The following is an 18,446-nucleotide window of genomic DNA, read 5'->3' as shown; positions in this document are numbered from 1 at the left end:
AAAATCTGGAAAGATTGTATTGTTACATAAGGGCAATCTGCAATTTTCACATTCTCAGAATCACAAAACTAAATTTTGTAAAAAGAATAAAAAGCAAATAAAAATTCCTTCATCAAATTGCTAAGACTTCAAGGGATTTTCTCTATAATGATAAGATGAACTATTAAATTATTAGATTCCTGAGCATTGTGAACTTCTGCACATTAATTTTCATAAATTTAGCATAAAATTTTTAATTTTTTGAATATCAATGATTCATGTCTTATCTGAGAGTTCATCATTTTACTTATAAGTAGTCAATTTTATAGAAACTCAGACATTTCAACTTCTTTACCCAAAATAAAACTCATATTCTTTCTCTCCTCTGCCTAACTACCCATTTTCTTTTGAAAATGTTGCAATCAGTAGAGTTGCTTAAAGTTTTAACATCTTATCCCTTCCTCCTCATGTTATCTGTAATCATTCTTGATTTTGCCCTATACCCTTTATTTCCAGCAGGTGGCCAAATTATGTTGTCTCTGCCACATCTTCCCATCTCTCTCCTGTGTACTAACAAAGATACCATACTAGCTTTAGACATTTTTACTTCTCACTTTACTATTTCAACAGTCTGTAAATTCATATCTCTGCTCCTTTTTCAGAAGGGTACTTCTAAGAGATAACATATTGGCAGATATGATTTGTATCCTTTATCTTATTTTTCATTTGGAAATTTTTATTTAATTAATTAACTTAGAATATTTTTCCATGGTTACAAGATTCATGTTCTTTCCCTTCCCTTTCCCACTCCTCCCATAGACGACACAATTCCACTCGTTTTATATGTGTCATTGATCAAGATCTATTTTCCATATAATTGATGTTTTCACTAACTAGCGTGATCATTTAGATTCTATATCCACAATCATATATATCAATAATCAATCCATATGATCAAGCAGTTGTTTTTCTTCTGTGTTTCTATTCCCACAGTTCTTTCTCTGAATGTGAATAGCATTCTTTCTCATAAGTCCCTCAGAATTGTCCTGGATCATTGGATTTGCATCCTTTAAAAGAAGAAAATAGCTTTATCATTTGGCTAATGAATCATCTCTGTACCTATGTTGTAAATCTGTTTATTTCATCCAACAATAATAATTACCACTAACCAACTTTCATCCAGGAACTAATAAATACAAGAGATCTGATAATGATAGCACTCCAAGTCCATTATCCCTCCTCCCATCCCAATCCAAGTAACTATTAAGAGAACAACTTTTATGAATATATTATCTATTTACTTCTTCTGAAGGGGATATAGTCCTGTCCTTCTAAGGGAATAATGAAAACCTGAAGAGAGACCTTTCATATTCATTGTCCTTGGCCTTGTTTGATGACTTAGTATTAGAAAAGATCTGATTACTAAAATACTGCTCTGACCAAGCCATATTAGAAGTCAATAATCTCCATTCTGGAGGCTTATAGGGATACAAATGCCCTGAGATTAACTACCCAACTTCCATTCACATGTGGGAAGGTTGGGGTTTATAAAATGTATTTCACTTCAGCTACTAGAATGGGCCTTACTTCGTGGTAGGGGCAGGCAAAAATAACCAGAGATTGTTAAAAAAAATTCCAAAAATCATATTTAAAAAACCCTTAAAATCATTTGAGGTATTTAGCACATTAAATTTTTCAAGGTTGTTAAACAATTGTAACCAGTCCTGAAGTCCATCTATGTGATAATTTACAAAAGCAAAATAGAAAAAAAAAGCTGGTTATTTTTTTCTTATATGGGCTTAATTACAATAATATTTGTTCAATAGTTATAGGGGAAAAGCAACAGAATTTTAAAACTCAGTACATTCAAAATAAATTCAATCAACCTTCAGTGTAACAGAATAATATTCAATCCAGTAATATATGAACTTAAAATCAAAAAGTTAAACCTTAAACAAAAAATGCAATAACAAAAAAATAAGGGAAAGAGAAGAAAAAAAATCAGGAATTCAATGTGTTTTTGAAAAACAGCATCCACTTGTCAATGGATTATTATCTTCAATGCATTGCTAGGATACAGTCAATCAGTCTCAGCAGAAAATGCTCTCTTTACATATGAGCAATGAATCCAAGAGTCCTTTTCTCCAAACTTTATAGATGTTGGAGTAGTTAACAATATTTGGAATGGTCCTTCCCATGAAGGCTGAGTTGCTCCAGTACACTGGAAATTTTTAATATACACCTTGTCTCCTGGGTTCAGGTCATGAACTGAAAAGTCTAGTGGTCCGGCTTGCACTGCAGCTCCAGATTCATGAAGTTCACGCAGTTTATGCTGTAATTCCTGTATATAAGAAGCAATAGTAGTATCTCCCACTAATAGTGATGTATATGCTGGGGAGAAAGGCTTAGCCTGTATAGGTGGATGTCCAAAAAGCATCTCAAATGGTGAAATATGTAAGTCTCCTAAAGGCCTGCTTCTAAGATAAAATATGGCCAGAGGGAGAATTTCAGGCTATTTTAAATGGGTCTCAATTCATAATTTGCCAATCATAGTTTTAAGTTCTTTATTTATTCTTTCAACTTGGCCTGAGCTCTGGGGATGATATGGAACATGGAATTTGGGAGTTATCCCCAAGCAAGAATATATTTGGATTAAGAAAGAATCAGTAAAATGACTTCCTCTATCAGAATCAATATGTGCTGGCAGGCCAAAACGAGGAATAATTTCATTTAAAAGCACCTTAGCAACAAAAGCCACTGTGGCTTGGGTAGCAGGAAATGCTTCCGGAAATCTGGTCAGTTGATCTACTATGACTAGACAAAATTTATAATGTCCGGCCTTTGGCATTGTTATGAAATCTATCTGTAGGTGCTCAAAAGGCGTGTAAGCCAGAGGACGGCCACCGAAAGCTTTGCCACGAAAGGCGTGTTGGTTATATGCCTGGCAGATAGAGCAGGCTGAACACACTTTAGAGGCTATGGTAGTTATACCGGGAGCTATCCATACTCTCTTAACAGAGTCCACAATGCCCTGGGTACCAAAGTGACCATTTTTATGAACAGATTGGCAAATTTGATGATAGAAACTTCTAGGGAGCAGGGGTTTCCCTTCCGACGACACCCACACTCCATTAATCTGTTTTGCTTTAAATTTTTGTTTCCATTTTTCCACTTCCTTTTCATTATAGGAAAGTGATAAATTTAAATCATCAGTGGTTGTTAATGTTAAAATTAATCCAGGTCCTTCTATGGCTGCTAGCTTTGCAGCGGCATCTGCTCGGTCATTTCCTCTAGAGACAGGGTCAGAGCCACCTGTATGGGCAGAGCAATGAACTACAGCTAGGGCTTCAGGCAGTTTGAGAGCAGAAAGAACTTCATTAATAATTTCTGCATTAGCTGTGGATTTTCCAGCTGAGGTTAAAAATCCTCCCTGGAGCCATAGCATCCCGACTGAGTGACAAATGCCAAAAGCATATCTAGAATCTGTATAAATTGTTGCCTTTTTACTGTTGGCAATTATACAGGCATGTTTCAGAGCTATGAGTTCTGCCCCTTGAGCGCTAATATTAGAGGGCAGCAAAGCTGTCCACTCAATGGCAAATTCTGTGACTATAGCAGCTCCAGTGTAGCGTAAGTCATCTCTCATAAAAGAAGAACCATCCGTAAATAAGACCAGATCTGAGATGTTTAAGGGAGTGTCCAAGAGATCATCTTGAGGCTTTTCTGCCATGGAAGCTAGTGTTTCACAACTATGTAATGGTTCTCCTGAAGTTGGTAAATCTGGAGGCAAGGTGGCAGGGTTAAGAGTTGAACAGCGTTTCAAGGTAATATTTTCATTTTTTAACAAGGTTAGTTCACACCTTGTAATTAGCTGATCAGAAAATTTCTGTTTTCTATGTCTTAACAACAATGCTTCTACCTCATGTGGGCACATAATTGTCAATGGGCATCCCAATACTAGATCAACAGTTTTTGTCACTAGTAAGGCTGTAGCAGCTACTCCTCTAAGACATGGTGGTGCTCCTGATGCTACTGGGTCCAGATGGGCAGAATAATAGGCAATTGGGCACTGAGAAGGTCCCAAAGTCTGAGTTAAAACACCTGAAGCTACCCCTCTTTTCAAATGTACATACAAAGTAAATGGCTTATTGTAATCTGGGATGCCTAGAGCGGGGGCAGACAGGATAGCCTTTTTTAGATGTGATAGAGATGACAGGTGTTCTGGTTCTAATTTGAGGGGTTCAAGGACTGAATCCCCTGTTAGTGCTATAAGGGGTTTAGTAATTTCCCCATAGCAAGAAATCCATTGTCTACAAAACCCTGTTGCTCCCAAAATTGCTCTTAACTGTTTCTTAGTGGTAGGAGCACTTAAATTTTGAATATTTAGGAATATGGGGAGACTGAGGCAGGTAGAAATTAGTTTCTCTCTACAAGGAGTATTATATTTTTAGAGGTTTATTAAGGATTAAGGATTAAAGAAAATACAGGATAAGAAAAATGTGATTAGGCCAGAGTGGCCTAGACAAGACCTCACCTACATTATGGAAAGAGCCACGTCTGCCCCAAAACGGAAGTCCAAGAGAGAAAGAGAGCCCAAAAGCCTTTGTAATCAGCTTAAATACCTTCTCCATCTCGACCACCTCAGAATTCCGTGGGATTACAAAGCATTTTGGGGAAGTGAGCAAGGGCTTGTGGGGATTGAAGTCCAGAGTTCAAATCTCAGTTTTACAATAGCATCCTTGCACTTGGCCCTGAAGAGAAGTTCACTTATGAGCTTCACTTCACTTATATAAACAGAAGATACTTTGTGTGCACAGCAAGCAGAGTATCTAATCAGTTTATACTCAATAATCAAATCCATTGCTTCATTAGTTTTATAGTCTCGCCTTTTATTTTTACACAATACAGCACCATCAAACAGCCACACTCAACAACAAGCTAGAATCATATAATAACAAACAACATGCTGCTATCATGTGACCACCCTCATGAGCTCACTAGCTAGCATTCAATAATTTGGTTGCTTCATTAGACAAACCTCTAGCATCCCATGACAGTGAGCTACTGTTGTACATGGAAACTACAACATTCCAATGTCATATGATGGGACACAACAATACACTGACTTCACACTACATCACTTTTCATGACACAACATACTACTGACCTGAGACAGCATTCAAGCACACCATTGTGAAAACAAGCAGCAATCCTTCAACATCATATGAAAACATGAAACAACACACCCACTTCACACAGCAACACACAATTCACCACCTTCAAAATTCCATGTTATGTAACATCTCTTGTCACATACAAAAATGCGTTTTATAGAAACTCACCTTTGACATGTGATTATGCACTGTGCCTTGTGTCACTCAACAAATGACTCTTTGGGAAGTATAATTCCTACAAGGGAAAAATATGCATTAGCATTTTAAAGAGATAAATCAGCAATTTGCAAGTAATTTTCAGAGGATATCCAGGAAGAGATACTTTGATGTAAGGGGAAAAAAGAAATGACACCAAAGATGTGACCTTATGAGAACAAAAACTAAAAACAAAGGAACCTTTGTTAATAGATAATTGTAGAAGTCTCTAACGAACTTGAAATTAAAAACCATTTTGCTAATATAAAAAATATTTACCATCATTTTATTTTTGTTAAAAGATGTTTAAATGTGCCTAGATTGTAATCACTTCTTAAATTCCTGTAGGCAATTGTAGTTCTTAATTGAACAGGGTTCTCATTGGAGACTGTGTTAATAAATCAAATCCATTGAAACCCAAATCCTTATATTCAAAGTCAAATCTCTTCAGAATCCAAGTGTTGTATATGACCTACATCACTTGGTAGAGAGATTATTTTTCTCCCTGGCTCAGCTCTATAATAAACAATCATGGGATCATAGACCCAAAGGGACCTTAGAAGTTGAGTGCAAATGCTTCATTTTTTATACAACCACAATGTCCTTTATAAAATATGTTCCCCCCTTTGCCTTTAAAATATCTCATCCCTTCAAAATCTAGGACCAATGTTCTATCAAATATATGTGTTATATATAATATATGTGTTATATATAATATATGTGTCTGTATATATATATATATATATATATATATATATATATATCATATAACTAACTGTAATACACCATTGCTTCATGACTCCAGGTCAAGAAGAGTTGGGTTTGAATGCTGCATCATCAAAATATCTCCTTCCCCGGAAGTCTCTTAACCTCTCTGTTATCATACTTTTATCATCTCTCATCAGTTTCCTGCCTTTCTTTGACCCTATCTCCGTATCTTAACCTCCCTTCCCTTCCATTTTTCAATTACTGAAATATAATTGAACTTCAATTCATCACAGTTTAATTTGTGGATAACCTAGGTCTTGACTTTCTTCTTTTTCCAACTTCCTTACTTTTGTCTTCATCAAGGCTTATTAGGATATTCAAAAGGAGTCAAATACTGACTATGTGTACACTAGCAAATGGAGAGAGGGAAGATGAGTCCTTCAATTTACTGAACATTGCACATAGTAGGAATTTAATAGATAATTATGGGAAAATGTTGGATTTTAATTATTCACCTCCTACCCCCCCCAGTATCATCAGTAATTGTAATGTGCTGCTCTGAAACCTGATAAAGACTCTATTTTCCTCTGATGCCTTTATTATACCACAGTCATATGCCTTTATTCGCCTTCCTTCCACTTAATTTTCCTTTGAAACAAAGAAAATCTCTTCAGCAAAACTCGCCAAAAAAGAAAAGAATTCTGACAACATATGTAGTATTCTAATTTTATAGTTGAGGAAACTGAGGCAATCAGAAGTAAAGTGATTTGCCCAGGATCCCACAGTTATCACAGTGTGAAGTCAGTTTTGAACCGTAATGCCTAGCTGCTAGCTAAAGAATTTCTTCTACCAAGAGGAAAGATTGAATATTTCATTCTATTTTCTCTAGAACCAAAATTACTCAATGCGATACATTATAGTTTAGTTCCCTTTTTGTGTGTGTTTCCTTTTGTTCTCTTCAGTTTTCATCAGTCCACTTGAAAATCCATTAGGCTTCCTTAGTTTCTTAATTCTCTTAAATGCAAAAGGCATAAATGCTTCAGAAAAATAGATAGTGACATGGAATATCCTAGCCAATATACTAGGAAAATGTTCCCTTGAGCTTCTGTTCCTTTATATCCTAGAGAAGAGTTCAAATAAAGCAGTTTTAGTTCTTCTAGCACCAGAAAGAGTATTGGAGAAACATTCAGGAAATTTTTAAACAAAATATATCAGTCAATCAATAAGTATTGGGGAGATGAAGAAATCCAGAAGATAGTCACCACTTTCAAGATTAATGGAGGGGAGAAGATGAAAACAGTTAAGTATAAAGTATAAAGTATATATATATAAAGAAAACTTGGGTGGAATAAATTGGAAATAATGAACAGAGGAAAGGTGCTAGCTTAGAAAGGGATAAGGAAAGATTTCTCCAAAAAGGTTCATCCTATCAGTTGAAGATTAGCTGAATACACTGTGGCATCTAAGTGTAATATTGTATTTATAGTGAATGGAATATAATTTATTGAACTGTGGAAAATTATGGTTTATTGAACCAAACATTGGTATCAAGTTCTTGATTTAACACCTTCTTCCATCTAGCAGTCTTTCCTAATCCTCCCTACTGTTTACATTCTCTACCTACTTCAGTATTCCCAATCATTCTGATCTCTTCCTCTTTACCTTACTTTGTATTACACTTATGTACGTATTATAACCCCAAGATTCATGAGAAGGGAATGAAAGAAGCAAAGGAACAGATACAGAAAATCATGGTCATGGATAAGTGATCGTTCAAATTATTTAGAGAAGGGGATTTTAAACTTTGTGAGTAAACGAGTGTGTCACACACATATGCACAAATGTGTGTATGCTTACATGTGTCCTGGTCCCTTTTGATAGTGTGCTTAAGTTTATTGACAACTTATCTGAATAATATTTTTTAATTTCACAAAGCATGGCAACTATACTGAGATGTTTTCCTCAATCTTTCCCATTCAATGAATTTTTTTTTTTTGTAATCCAAGAATCTTTTATTTTTAACAGTCATTTATGCCATAAATTCATAGGGAATTGGTTCCAACAGCTCAGGTTCCTTGCTCAGGTTCTCACAAAGTGTGCTTCTCTTGGTGGATCAGGCTGTGCCTTTTTCTTAAGCTTCCTTCTTTTTTAGATCGTTTTCCTTCACTAGCTTCAGGAAGCTATATCTGCTCTTAATGTGCTTAATATGCTCAATACAAACATTAATCCTTTTGGCTAGAATCTTGCCCTTAACCTGTTTGTTTAAAGCAATGCCTACAGCATGCTGAGTAACATTATAGACTCGTCCAAACTTTCCATGGTAACATTTGTGGGGGTTTCCCTGCTGAACTGTACCCATACCTTTGATATCTATAATATCACCCTTCTTGTATATTCACATATATGTATCCAAAGAAATGACACCATGTTTTCTAAAGGATCTAGAAAACATGTAGCGTGTCCCCTTTCTCTTTCCTTTTGTTTTTGTCATTTTGGCAACTCACATGCTTTCCCCAGTCCCAGACACTCAAATCCCCTCTTCTTTCCCATTCAATTTAATAAAACTCTGAAATCTATTCACAAATCCCCTGGGGTTCTAAGGACCGCAGGTTAAGCATGTCTTTTCTGTATAATTCAATGTGTAGTGAGGTTAGGTAGAAGATGAGATGAGAAAGATGTCTCGAAGTCAGACTATTGAGGACCTTGAACATCAGGCATAGTAATTTGGGCTTTTTTTTAAAAATAAGGCATGGGAAATAAATGAAGAACTTTGCATGGGGTAATGACTATAACAATACTTTCAGGAGATTATATGCCCTAGAGTATTTGTAATAAATGGGTCTAGGAGGAGTATGGAACTCCAGAAACTAATTTCTTCTGTCAAGGGTCAACATGTTTTCTAGTTCAATGAAACAATCATTTTTAATAGAGTTAAGTGGGGGAAAAGACCATGAGCAACTTGAGAGAAAAGATCTTTTTTCCCTTTCTTTATCTACAAGTCTTTAACATAGGGCCTGGTACATAGGTACCTGACAACACAGAAATTCATTTCAATGGATTCTTTGCAGAAGCATAGCTATACCATTAAGTGTACATTTATAATTATGATATAATTCATATAATTATGATATAACTTGTAAAACTGATGTAGTTGATATAATGGGAAGCTTTATAGCATAGTAGATAAATCAATGGACCTGGAATCCAGAAAAAGAGGGTTCAAATCTTTCTACCAACTTAGGTTCTATCTAAGAGTTATTGTGAGGATCAAATGATATATTTGTAAAATGCTTACCACAGTGCCTACCACATTAGAAGCCCTATATAAGTGCTTATTCTCTTCCCTTTATGATAACGCCATTGATCAGTTAATGGATAGAGAAAACAAGATGTTTTCTTTGTATCAATTATCCACAGAGAAATTATAGAGATTGAATAGATAAAAGCATGTGTACAGAGGCTATAGTGCAGTCAAATAAGACTTAATCATTTTGAAATATAATGTAGTCATCATGTTATGAAGCTATTGTTTATTTAAATTTTCAGTACAATGGACCCTTTTCCATTCATTCTCCTAGAAAATCCATTGTTCACAAATGCTAAAATTATCTTTTAAAAACATGCCTTGAGCCAGACCTAGAGATGGGAAGTCCTGGGTTCAAAACTGGTCTCAGACACTTCTTAGCTGTGTGATCCTGGCAAGTCACTTAACCCCCATTGCCTAACCCTTACCACTCTTCTCCTTTGACATCAATACATAATATTGATTCTAAGGCATAAGGTAAGGGTTTAAAAGAAATACCTAATCCTTTTATTCCCATAATCAGCAGTTATTAGTGGTTGTCTCTTGTTTTTAGTAAAAAATACACATTTTTCATCCTTTCATTTATGGAATCCAAGCTACCTTTCTGAAATTATTTCCCATTAATTGACAATTCCCATGACGTACCCTTCAATCATCTGACTTGGTATAATCCAAAACCCAAGTTTTATCTTTCACATCTGTAACTCCATTGAGACTATCATTATTTCTATAAGGCTCTGACATGTTATTTTCACATTTTTCAAAACTTATTTTCATTTAAGACTGAATTAAAATCCTGTCTTCTAGACAAATTATATTCTGATTATCCTTTTTATATTTTCTCCCTTAAATTTTCTTGTAATTCCTCATTTATTTTCTTCTTATATCATCACTGTAGAATAAAAGCTCCCTGAGGATAAAGAATTATGTTTTATTCTCCAATATAGAAACTTACATGTAATTGAAGCTTAAAGAATCTTTGCTGTTTATTATACCAGTGTGGAAAGAATTCCCATTGGGGGCTTCAATGTTTCAGAAAAGTCAAATTAAAAATAATGAACATTTTTAAAATTCTAAGAAATTTCTTCTATCATTCTTTGTTAAAATTCCTCCAAAAGCTATGTGAAATATATATTTTAAGATACATATGAAGAAATGTGTAATGAATTTTGTATGGGATGCATATATTATGTAGTACAGCTGAAAGTTCAAATAGGAATGATTTAGGAGATAAGAAATGATTGAGGGTTTACAGGAATATAATAGTTTGGATCATGGATGGAGAGAGTGGATGTGCTCTTTAGCAGTGGGTTACCTCCTACCTCATGTAGTTTTGACAATGAGTAATAGCTCTTGTGAGAAATAAATAGCTTTTTTTCTTGCATGACTTAACAGGCATAGTATTCTTACTTTTCCATATTCTTCAGGGCAGAGTTGATTTTCTCCATTTAGAAATATAATTTAGGATTATTTATATGTAGTAAATTTGAAAATCTAAATGTCACCCAAGAGTAGCCTAAAGAAAAAATCATCTACATGCTATTTATTCCCTAGTATAATGGTTCTACAATTTCCCCTTCTTCTACTCTTCTCATGAATAAGATGGGCCATCTTTCCAAGATATCTTTCTACAACCTGTTAATACCTCTAATTACTAAGGTCCCAAGAATTTCTTTATTTTTAGCCTCCCTTAATGACTAAATGGCAGCTTAAAAGACAAACCTCTTTTAAAGGTATTTTTCATCTAATAAGCCAATAAGACTTTGAGTCAAAAGAAAGAAATTATAGGCATTGTCCAACTCTCTTATATAAATGTCAGATTTTCAAATAGGTTGTTGAGTTTAACTATAATTATTGTTCTATGTCATCTAGAAAAAGGTACCACTGATACCTGACAGGTCATGCTAAAATCTCTTTGGGGCAAGAAGATGAATTTAAGTAAATAAGAGAAATTTAATTTAATTTATTTAATTTTAATAATTAAATTAAAATATAATAAAGAAATTTAATTTAATTAATTTAAGTAAGAGAAGTGTTTTGTTTAAAAATTTATATATTCATAAACTACATTATAAATATTTCACTGTAGTCTTGTGGGAAAAGATATGAAAATGATGCCTAAGACAATTAGTTGTACTCAGAGTTGGTGGGATGATCTAGATCACTGTTGAGGGCATTTCAGTTTTGATTTGTCTCCAGTTACATCCCAGGAATCTATATTTGCTCTTGTCATATTTATAGAAGGAAGTAAATATTTTCATCAAATTTTTAGATAATGCAAGGATGGAAGATATAGCTAGCATATTTCCTGAAAAAAATCTTAAAAAAGTCTTTATACCTAGATAAGTGGATTAATATTCAAATAGAAACAGATACTAAAGGCATATTGACTTATAAAAACCAAAGTAAAGAGAAGCAGATTCAAGATGGTGGCTTAGAGACAGCAATAGTTCAGACCTTTGCAAACCCTAACTCACCAATCAAAAACACAATACTTCGAGGGGACTGAAAACCAAATCTAAAAGCAGGACAAAGCTAGGGAACCCTCCTCCTGGGCCTAAATTAAAAGGTATGCCCCCAAAAAGTAAGAATTCTAGAATGAGCTGTTAAAGGGGAAGGAAGAAGGAAGATCCCAGGATCCCTCACCCACCTACAGTGTTGAGCTTCCAGCATTGGTTGAAATCTCTGGGCAAGCATGAGAGCTAGTCCTGGAGGAAGTACCTTCTGGCAGAGTTGTGCCAGGCACAGGGCATAGAACACAGGCAGCATAGAGGCAGTTGGAAGACAAGCACAGAATAGGCAGTCAAGTACCAGCCAAGACACTCCATATGCCCTTCTGGAGGTTTTGGCCTCAGGGCATATCCAGCTTCACAGATCAACTCCTTCTCCCTGGCTCAATCTCATCAATATGGCAGATAAGAAGCCTTGAGAGGGCAAGGAAGCTCAAGCTTGAACACCCCTCCTCCACAGACTTATCTGAAAGCCTTGCTGACTAAACTCCAAGGGCAAAGACTGCAACAAACTATAAGCAACAACCTTGACAAGAGGGTGGAAAACCCAGCTTCTTTTCAGCTTCTGCTATCAGCTGGGGAATATCTGACTAACCTGATCAATCAACAGAACAGAGAGAAAGCCCCTTCAGCACAGAACAGCTCAAAACCACAGATTCAGTACATAATGAGAGGAGTAAGACTACAGGAAACTACAGGGGGGATAGAGGGAAATATGAGTAAACAGAAAAAGAAAAAAGAAATTACGACTGACAGCTTCTATCCAGACAATGAACAAAGAGCAAATGGAACAGAGGAGGATCAAGGAACACCAAGCAAAAATAAAGAAACTCCAGTGAATTAGACACAGATTTTGGAAGAACTCAAAATACAAGTTAAAAAAAATTAAGAGAGGCTGAGGACAAATGGGAAAATAACTTAAAAAAGCAAAATAAATCATCTGGAAACAGAAAATAGTATCTTGAAATCCAAAATTAATCATCTTGAAAATGAGGCAGAGGAGATGAAAGATGAAGCAAAGAAGATGAAAGATGACTCCCAAAGAAAATCAGACCATAAAGAGAAGGATGATCAAAAAGCTAGGAATGAAATTCATTCTTTAAAAACTAGAAATCAACAACTAGAAGCAAATGACTGCACAAGGCAGCAGGAAACTATAAAACAAAATCAAAAGAATGAAAAAATTGAGGAAATTATGAAATATCTTATCCAGAAAATGGAAGATTTAGAAAAAAAGATCCAGGAGAGACAACTTAAGAATCCTGTACTTAATCCCCAACTGACAACACCCAGGAATGTTATAGCCAATTCAAGAACTACCATGCCAAGGAAAAAATATTACAATCTGCTAAGAAGAAGTCTTTCAGACACCATGGAACCACAGTTAGAATAACACAGGATCTGACTGCATCTACACTGAAGGACCAAAAGGCATGGAATATGATATTCTGGAAAAAGAAAGGGAACTAGGTCTACAACCAAGAATCAACTATACAGCAAAACTGGCTATATTCTTTCAGGGGAAAGTATTGTCATTTAATAAAATAGAAGACTTCCAAGCATTCACAAAGAAAAGACTGGACTTGAACAGAAAATTTGATGCCCAAACACAGAACTCATGAAAATCATTATAAGGTAATTAAGAAAGGGAAAAAACAACAACAAAAGACAAAAAATAACTTGTTTAAGGTACTCAATAAATTAAAATTATTTGTATCCCTTCAAGGAAAGAGGATATTGGTAACTTAACAATTCTTATTATCACCTGTATAGCTAGAAGAATTTTACTTAGAGGGAACAGTGACAAACCAAACTGTACAGGATAAAATGCCAAGACATATATATGTATATGCCAAGACATATATATGTATGCATATATACACACACAAAAGTAGTGGTAAAAAAGAGGTTACTACTAAGAGAAATGGGAAAAGAAACAAAATGGGGTAAATATATATGCCATAAGGAAGGGCAGGGTGGGAATAGGGGAGAGCACCAATACACTGGAAGGGTAAAGAGGTTAGAAACAGGAAATACTTAATTCTTACTTGCATTGAAACTGACTCAAAGAGGGAAGAACAATCAGATCCATTGGGGCAGAGAATTGATTCATGCCTTATAGAGAAGTAGAATGATAACAAATGGCCTGGTGGGAAGGGAAGCAATATAAGGGAGGGAGAGCATGGAGGATAGATTAAAATACCCTAAAGAAAAATAAGAGGGTAATAAGAAGGGAGGGGGGTGAAGGGAAACAAAATAAGGATGGGAAATAGGGAGACTGATTAAAAAAAAAAACACTGGTATAGAAGGAAATAGTGATAGAAGAAAGGGAAGGACTAGGAGTGGAAATCAAAATGTTGGGAAATACCCAGCTGGTAATCTTGACTCTAAATTTGAATGAAATGAACTCACTCATAAAATGCAAGCAAATAGCAGAATGGATTAGAAACCAAAATCCTACAATATGTTGTCTACAAGACACACTTGAGACAGGTAGACACAAACCGAGTAAAGATAAGCAGATGGAGCAAAATCTATTGGGCATCAACTGAGAAAAAGAAGACAGGAGTTGCAATCATGATATCTGAAAAAGCCAAAGTAAAAATGGATCTACTTAAAAGAGATAGGGAAGGCAATTACATCCTGATAAAAGGCAGTATAGACAATGAGGAAATATAATACTCAATATGTATGCATCAAATGGCATCCACATTTCTAAAAGAGAAACTAGTGGAGCTCAAGGATGAAATAGATAGAGAAAACTATACTAGTGAGAGACCTGAACCTTCCTCTTTCAGATCTAGTTAAATCAAACCGAAAAATAAATAAGAAAGAGGTTAGAGATGTGAATGAAATCTTGGAAAAATTAGAGTTAGTAGATGTGTGGAGAAAAATAAATAAGGACAAAAAGGAATACACTTTCTTTTCAGTAGCACATGGTATATTTACAAAGATTGACCATGTAATAGGGCATGAAAACATTGCAAACAAGTGCAAAAGAGCTGACATAATAAATACAACCTTTTCAGATCACAATGCAATAAAAATAATAATTAGTAAGGGCACATAGAGAGGCAAATAAAAAATTAACTGGAAATTAAATAATATGATTCTCCAAAATCAGTTAGTGAAAGAACAAATCATAGAAACAATTAATAATTTCATTGAAGAAAATTACAATGATGAGACATCATTTCAAAAGCAGTATTTAGAGAGAAATTTATATCCTTGAGTTCATATATTAACAAATTAGTAAGGGAAGAGGTCAATGAATTGGACATTCAAATTAAAAAAAAAAAACCAGAAAGTGAACAAATTAAAAATCATCAGATGAAAACTGAATTAAAGATCCTAAAAATTAAAGGAGAAATTAATAAAATAGAAAGTCAATGAACTATTCTGTTAATAAATAAGACTAAAAGCTGGTACTTTAAAAAAATAAAATAGACAAAGTACTAGTCAATCTAATTTTAAAAAATAAAGAAAACGAAATTAACAGTGTCAAAGATGAAAAGAAAGACCTCACCTCTAATGCAGAGGCAATTAAGGCAATCATTCAAAACTTTTATGCCCAAATATGTGACAGTAAATATTGCAATCTAGATTATATGGATGAATATTTACAAAAATATAAATTGCCTAAATTAACAGAAGAAATATCTAAATAACCCCATATCAGAAAAAGAAATTGAACAATCCATCAAAAAACTCCCTAAGAAAAAATCCCCAGGGTCTGATGGATTCACAAATGCATTCTATCAAATATTCAAAGAACAACTAATCCCAATATTATCCAAACTATTTTGAAAGAATAAGCAAGAAAGAGTTCTACCCAGTTCTTTTAATGATACAAATATGGTACTGATTCAAAAACCAGGCAGGGCAAAAACAGAGAAAGAAAATGTTTTGTGTGTATATGTGTATAGCCTCTTATAATAGAAATTTGTCTTATATTTTCTGGTGGTAAATATATTTTGCCACATTTTATATGACTAAGTATTATCTTTTAGAACAAGCATTTGGGTTTTAGTCCACAGTAGATATGTCTTATCCTTGGTATTAGAGTCAGATATGAACTCCATTAAAGTTCTCTATTTGTCTATTGAATCTGTATGGAGGTAAGGCATTCTAAAGAAAGGTCATCGTATGGTCATTTTTTATTAAGTTGGCGATAGAACTTATGCTTGTTACATCTATAAACCTATATCATATCCTATGTTAAGAACACACTAGTACAAAAAAATTCCCCTTTCCTCCAACCCCATATCTGATAGCACAGTCAACTAATGCACTTTATAGTTCTGATTTTAAATGGAAAATATCTGGTGATGGAATGAGCTTGAACATTAATTTAGCTCACAAAAGTAAATCCCTATTCCACTTAAGCTTAAATCTAGACCTATCATTTCTAAAACTGTCAGAAATATTTTTCTGATATCATGAGAATTTTCATTCCTATAGGCTATAAGTTCTTATTTCTTCATTCTCTTGAGTAAAGCTAAAGCCTAAGTTTTTCAGGACTCATATTATTACATATGAGAATTAATAAGTAGAACTAAGAAAAAATATTTCAGAAAACCAGAGCTTCTGTAGATTTTTTGAATATGGTCTTGGCTGATATCAGTAGTAGCCCACAATTTATGTGTTTTCATATAAATAAGGAAAAAACCCATAAGAATAATGCATGGGAAATGAAAGACAGGAAAATGAATTTACATTATTGAATAGCATTTGTGTAATGATGATTTAGAAATTTAAAGTCAATCTGAAGACATATGGTAGACATATAAAGGGTCACATATGTGGAAAATATGACTTTCAATGCTGATATCAGAGACTAAGCAATGAAAAAAATGTGGGTTTTTTGTTTTTAAAATTAATTATTTTAGTTACATGTTAAAACAGTTTTTACTATTGTTTTCTGCCATTTTAGAATTCAAATATCCTCCTTCCTTCCCTTACTTCACTCTCCCTAAGTTGGTAAAGAGATGGATAGAAGTTGTACCAGTACTTTAATGCAAGACATGTTTTCATATTGCTCATGTCATGATGAAAGTCACCTATCACAGGTACAATGAAAAACTCATGAAGGGAACAAAGTGGAAGATGGCATGCTTTGAAATTCATTCACACTCCAACAATTCCTTCTTTGATAATGTAATGCATTTTTGTAGCAAGTTCATTGTGGTTATCTTGAAAAATTGCTTTGCTGATAATGGTTTAATTCTTCAAAGCTGATCATTGTATAATATTTCTGTTACTTTAAATATTGTTCTTCTAGTCTACCTATTTCACTTTGTGTCAGTTCAGATGACTTTCCAAGTTTTTCTGAATGTATCTTGTTGATTGTTTTTTTTTTTTATGGCACAATAGTATTCCATTCAACCATATACCACAACTTTTTTATCCATTCCCCAAAACGTTGGACAACACCTCAATTTTCAATTCTTTGCCATTACAAAAAGAGTTTCTCATGGTGCAGAATATTATCTTAAATTCTTTTGCATAGAATTTTTGATGAGCTTGAAATAGTTTATTTTTATTTCTATAACTAATATCCTTAAGATTGTAAAAATATGACTTATGTTGTATTTTGTATTTAATGGACTAAGTGCCAAGAAGAAATTTTATTTTCTAATTCACAGCTATGGACACAACATATAATTGGACCAAGATCTCAAGTATGTTCCCTTTGAAAATGTAAAGATAAAAATTGCTTAGACATATACAAAAAATACCAGAATATAGAATGCTGTGATGTCTAAACAATAACCCTTAAACAATATTTGTCAGGATCACTGGTAAGGCACTTTGGATTCCTTTCAGATGGCTTGTTTTATACAAACACAGGATAAGAGATATTGCTATTAGTATTTATAATAATATACTATCACTTTCAAAGGGGGGAAAAAGCATTTTCAGCAAACTTAAAATAATACCTCCCCCTCATCCTTTCAGTGACTTTACCAAAGTTTGAACAAGAAATAGGAACATCTGTAGTGTTCATTTGGGGACTAAGAAGGGTTAGAATTATAGGAAGTCTGAGCAGGAATGAGCAAAAATAAATCCAGGAACTTTGTGCTTTTTGTGGTAGCTCAAGCAAATTGAAATAAGCCCTATTCCAGAAGAACAATACAAATGAATCTTATTCTAGAGTATGGGATTTTCCTAAGATAATTACTGACATTTTTAACTGCTTCACTGAGGCCAAATCTTGACAAAAAGAAATAAAGTGTTTAAATAATTATACAGATAATTTAAGCTTTCCATAAATTTGAAAAATGATTTATTTTCCTTTCCCCTTGTTTTGTGAACCTTGCCCTAATATGGCTAAAAATATCTTCTAACAGAGTGCTTGTACATAATAGAATTTCAAAGAATATTTACTGATTAGGGCTTTTAAAAGGCTTCTCAAAATTTAGAAATGGAATGGTTCCTGATTATTACTTGATAATGTTGAGATCGTAGTGAATTTAAACTACTCTTGAATATACACTTTAAATTATTCTTTAAATATGAATTCAAATAAAAAACAACTTGAAATACTAAGGAGAAAATATTATATGAGATGTGGAG

General features: G+C 34.0%; 1 pseudogene; it reads right to left on the bottom strand.

The window, feature by feature from the left end:
• Nucleotides 1-8,085: 8,085 nt before the first annotated feature.
• LOC100617149 (60S ribosomal protein L21-like) lies at nucleotides 8,086-8,547 on the bottom strand (annotated as a pseudogene).
• Nucleotides 8,548-18,446: the final 9,899 nt, after the last annotated feature.

This window comes from Monodelphis domestica, chromosome 3 (assembly GCF_027887165.1).
Source record: "Monodelphis domestica isolate mMonDom1 chromosome 3, mMonDom1.pri, whole genome shotgun sequence".
Taxonomy (NCBI): domain Eukaryota; kingdom Metazoa; phylum Chordata; class Mammalia; order Didelphimorphia; family Didelphidae; genus Monodelphis; species Monodelphis domestica.
The sequence above is the reverse complement of the archived record's forward strand: the minus strand, read 5'-3'. Positions and strand labels throughout refer to the sequence as shown.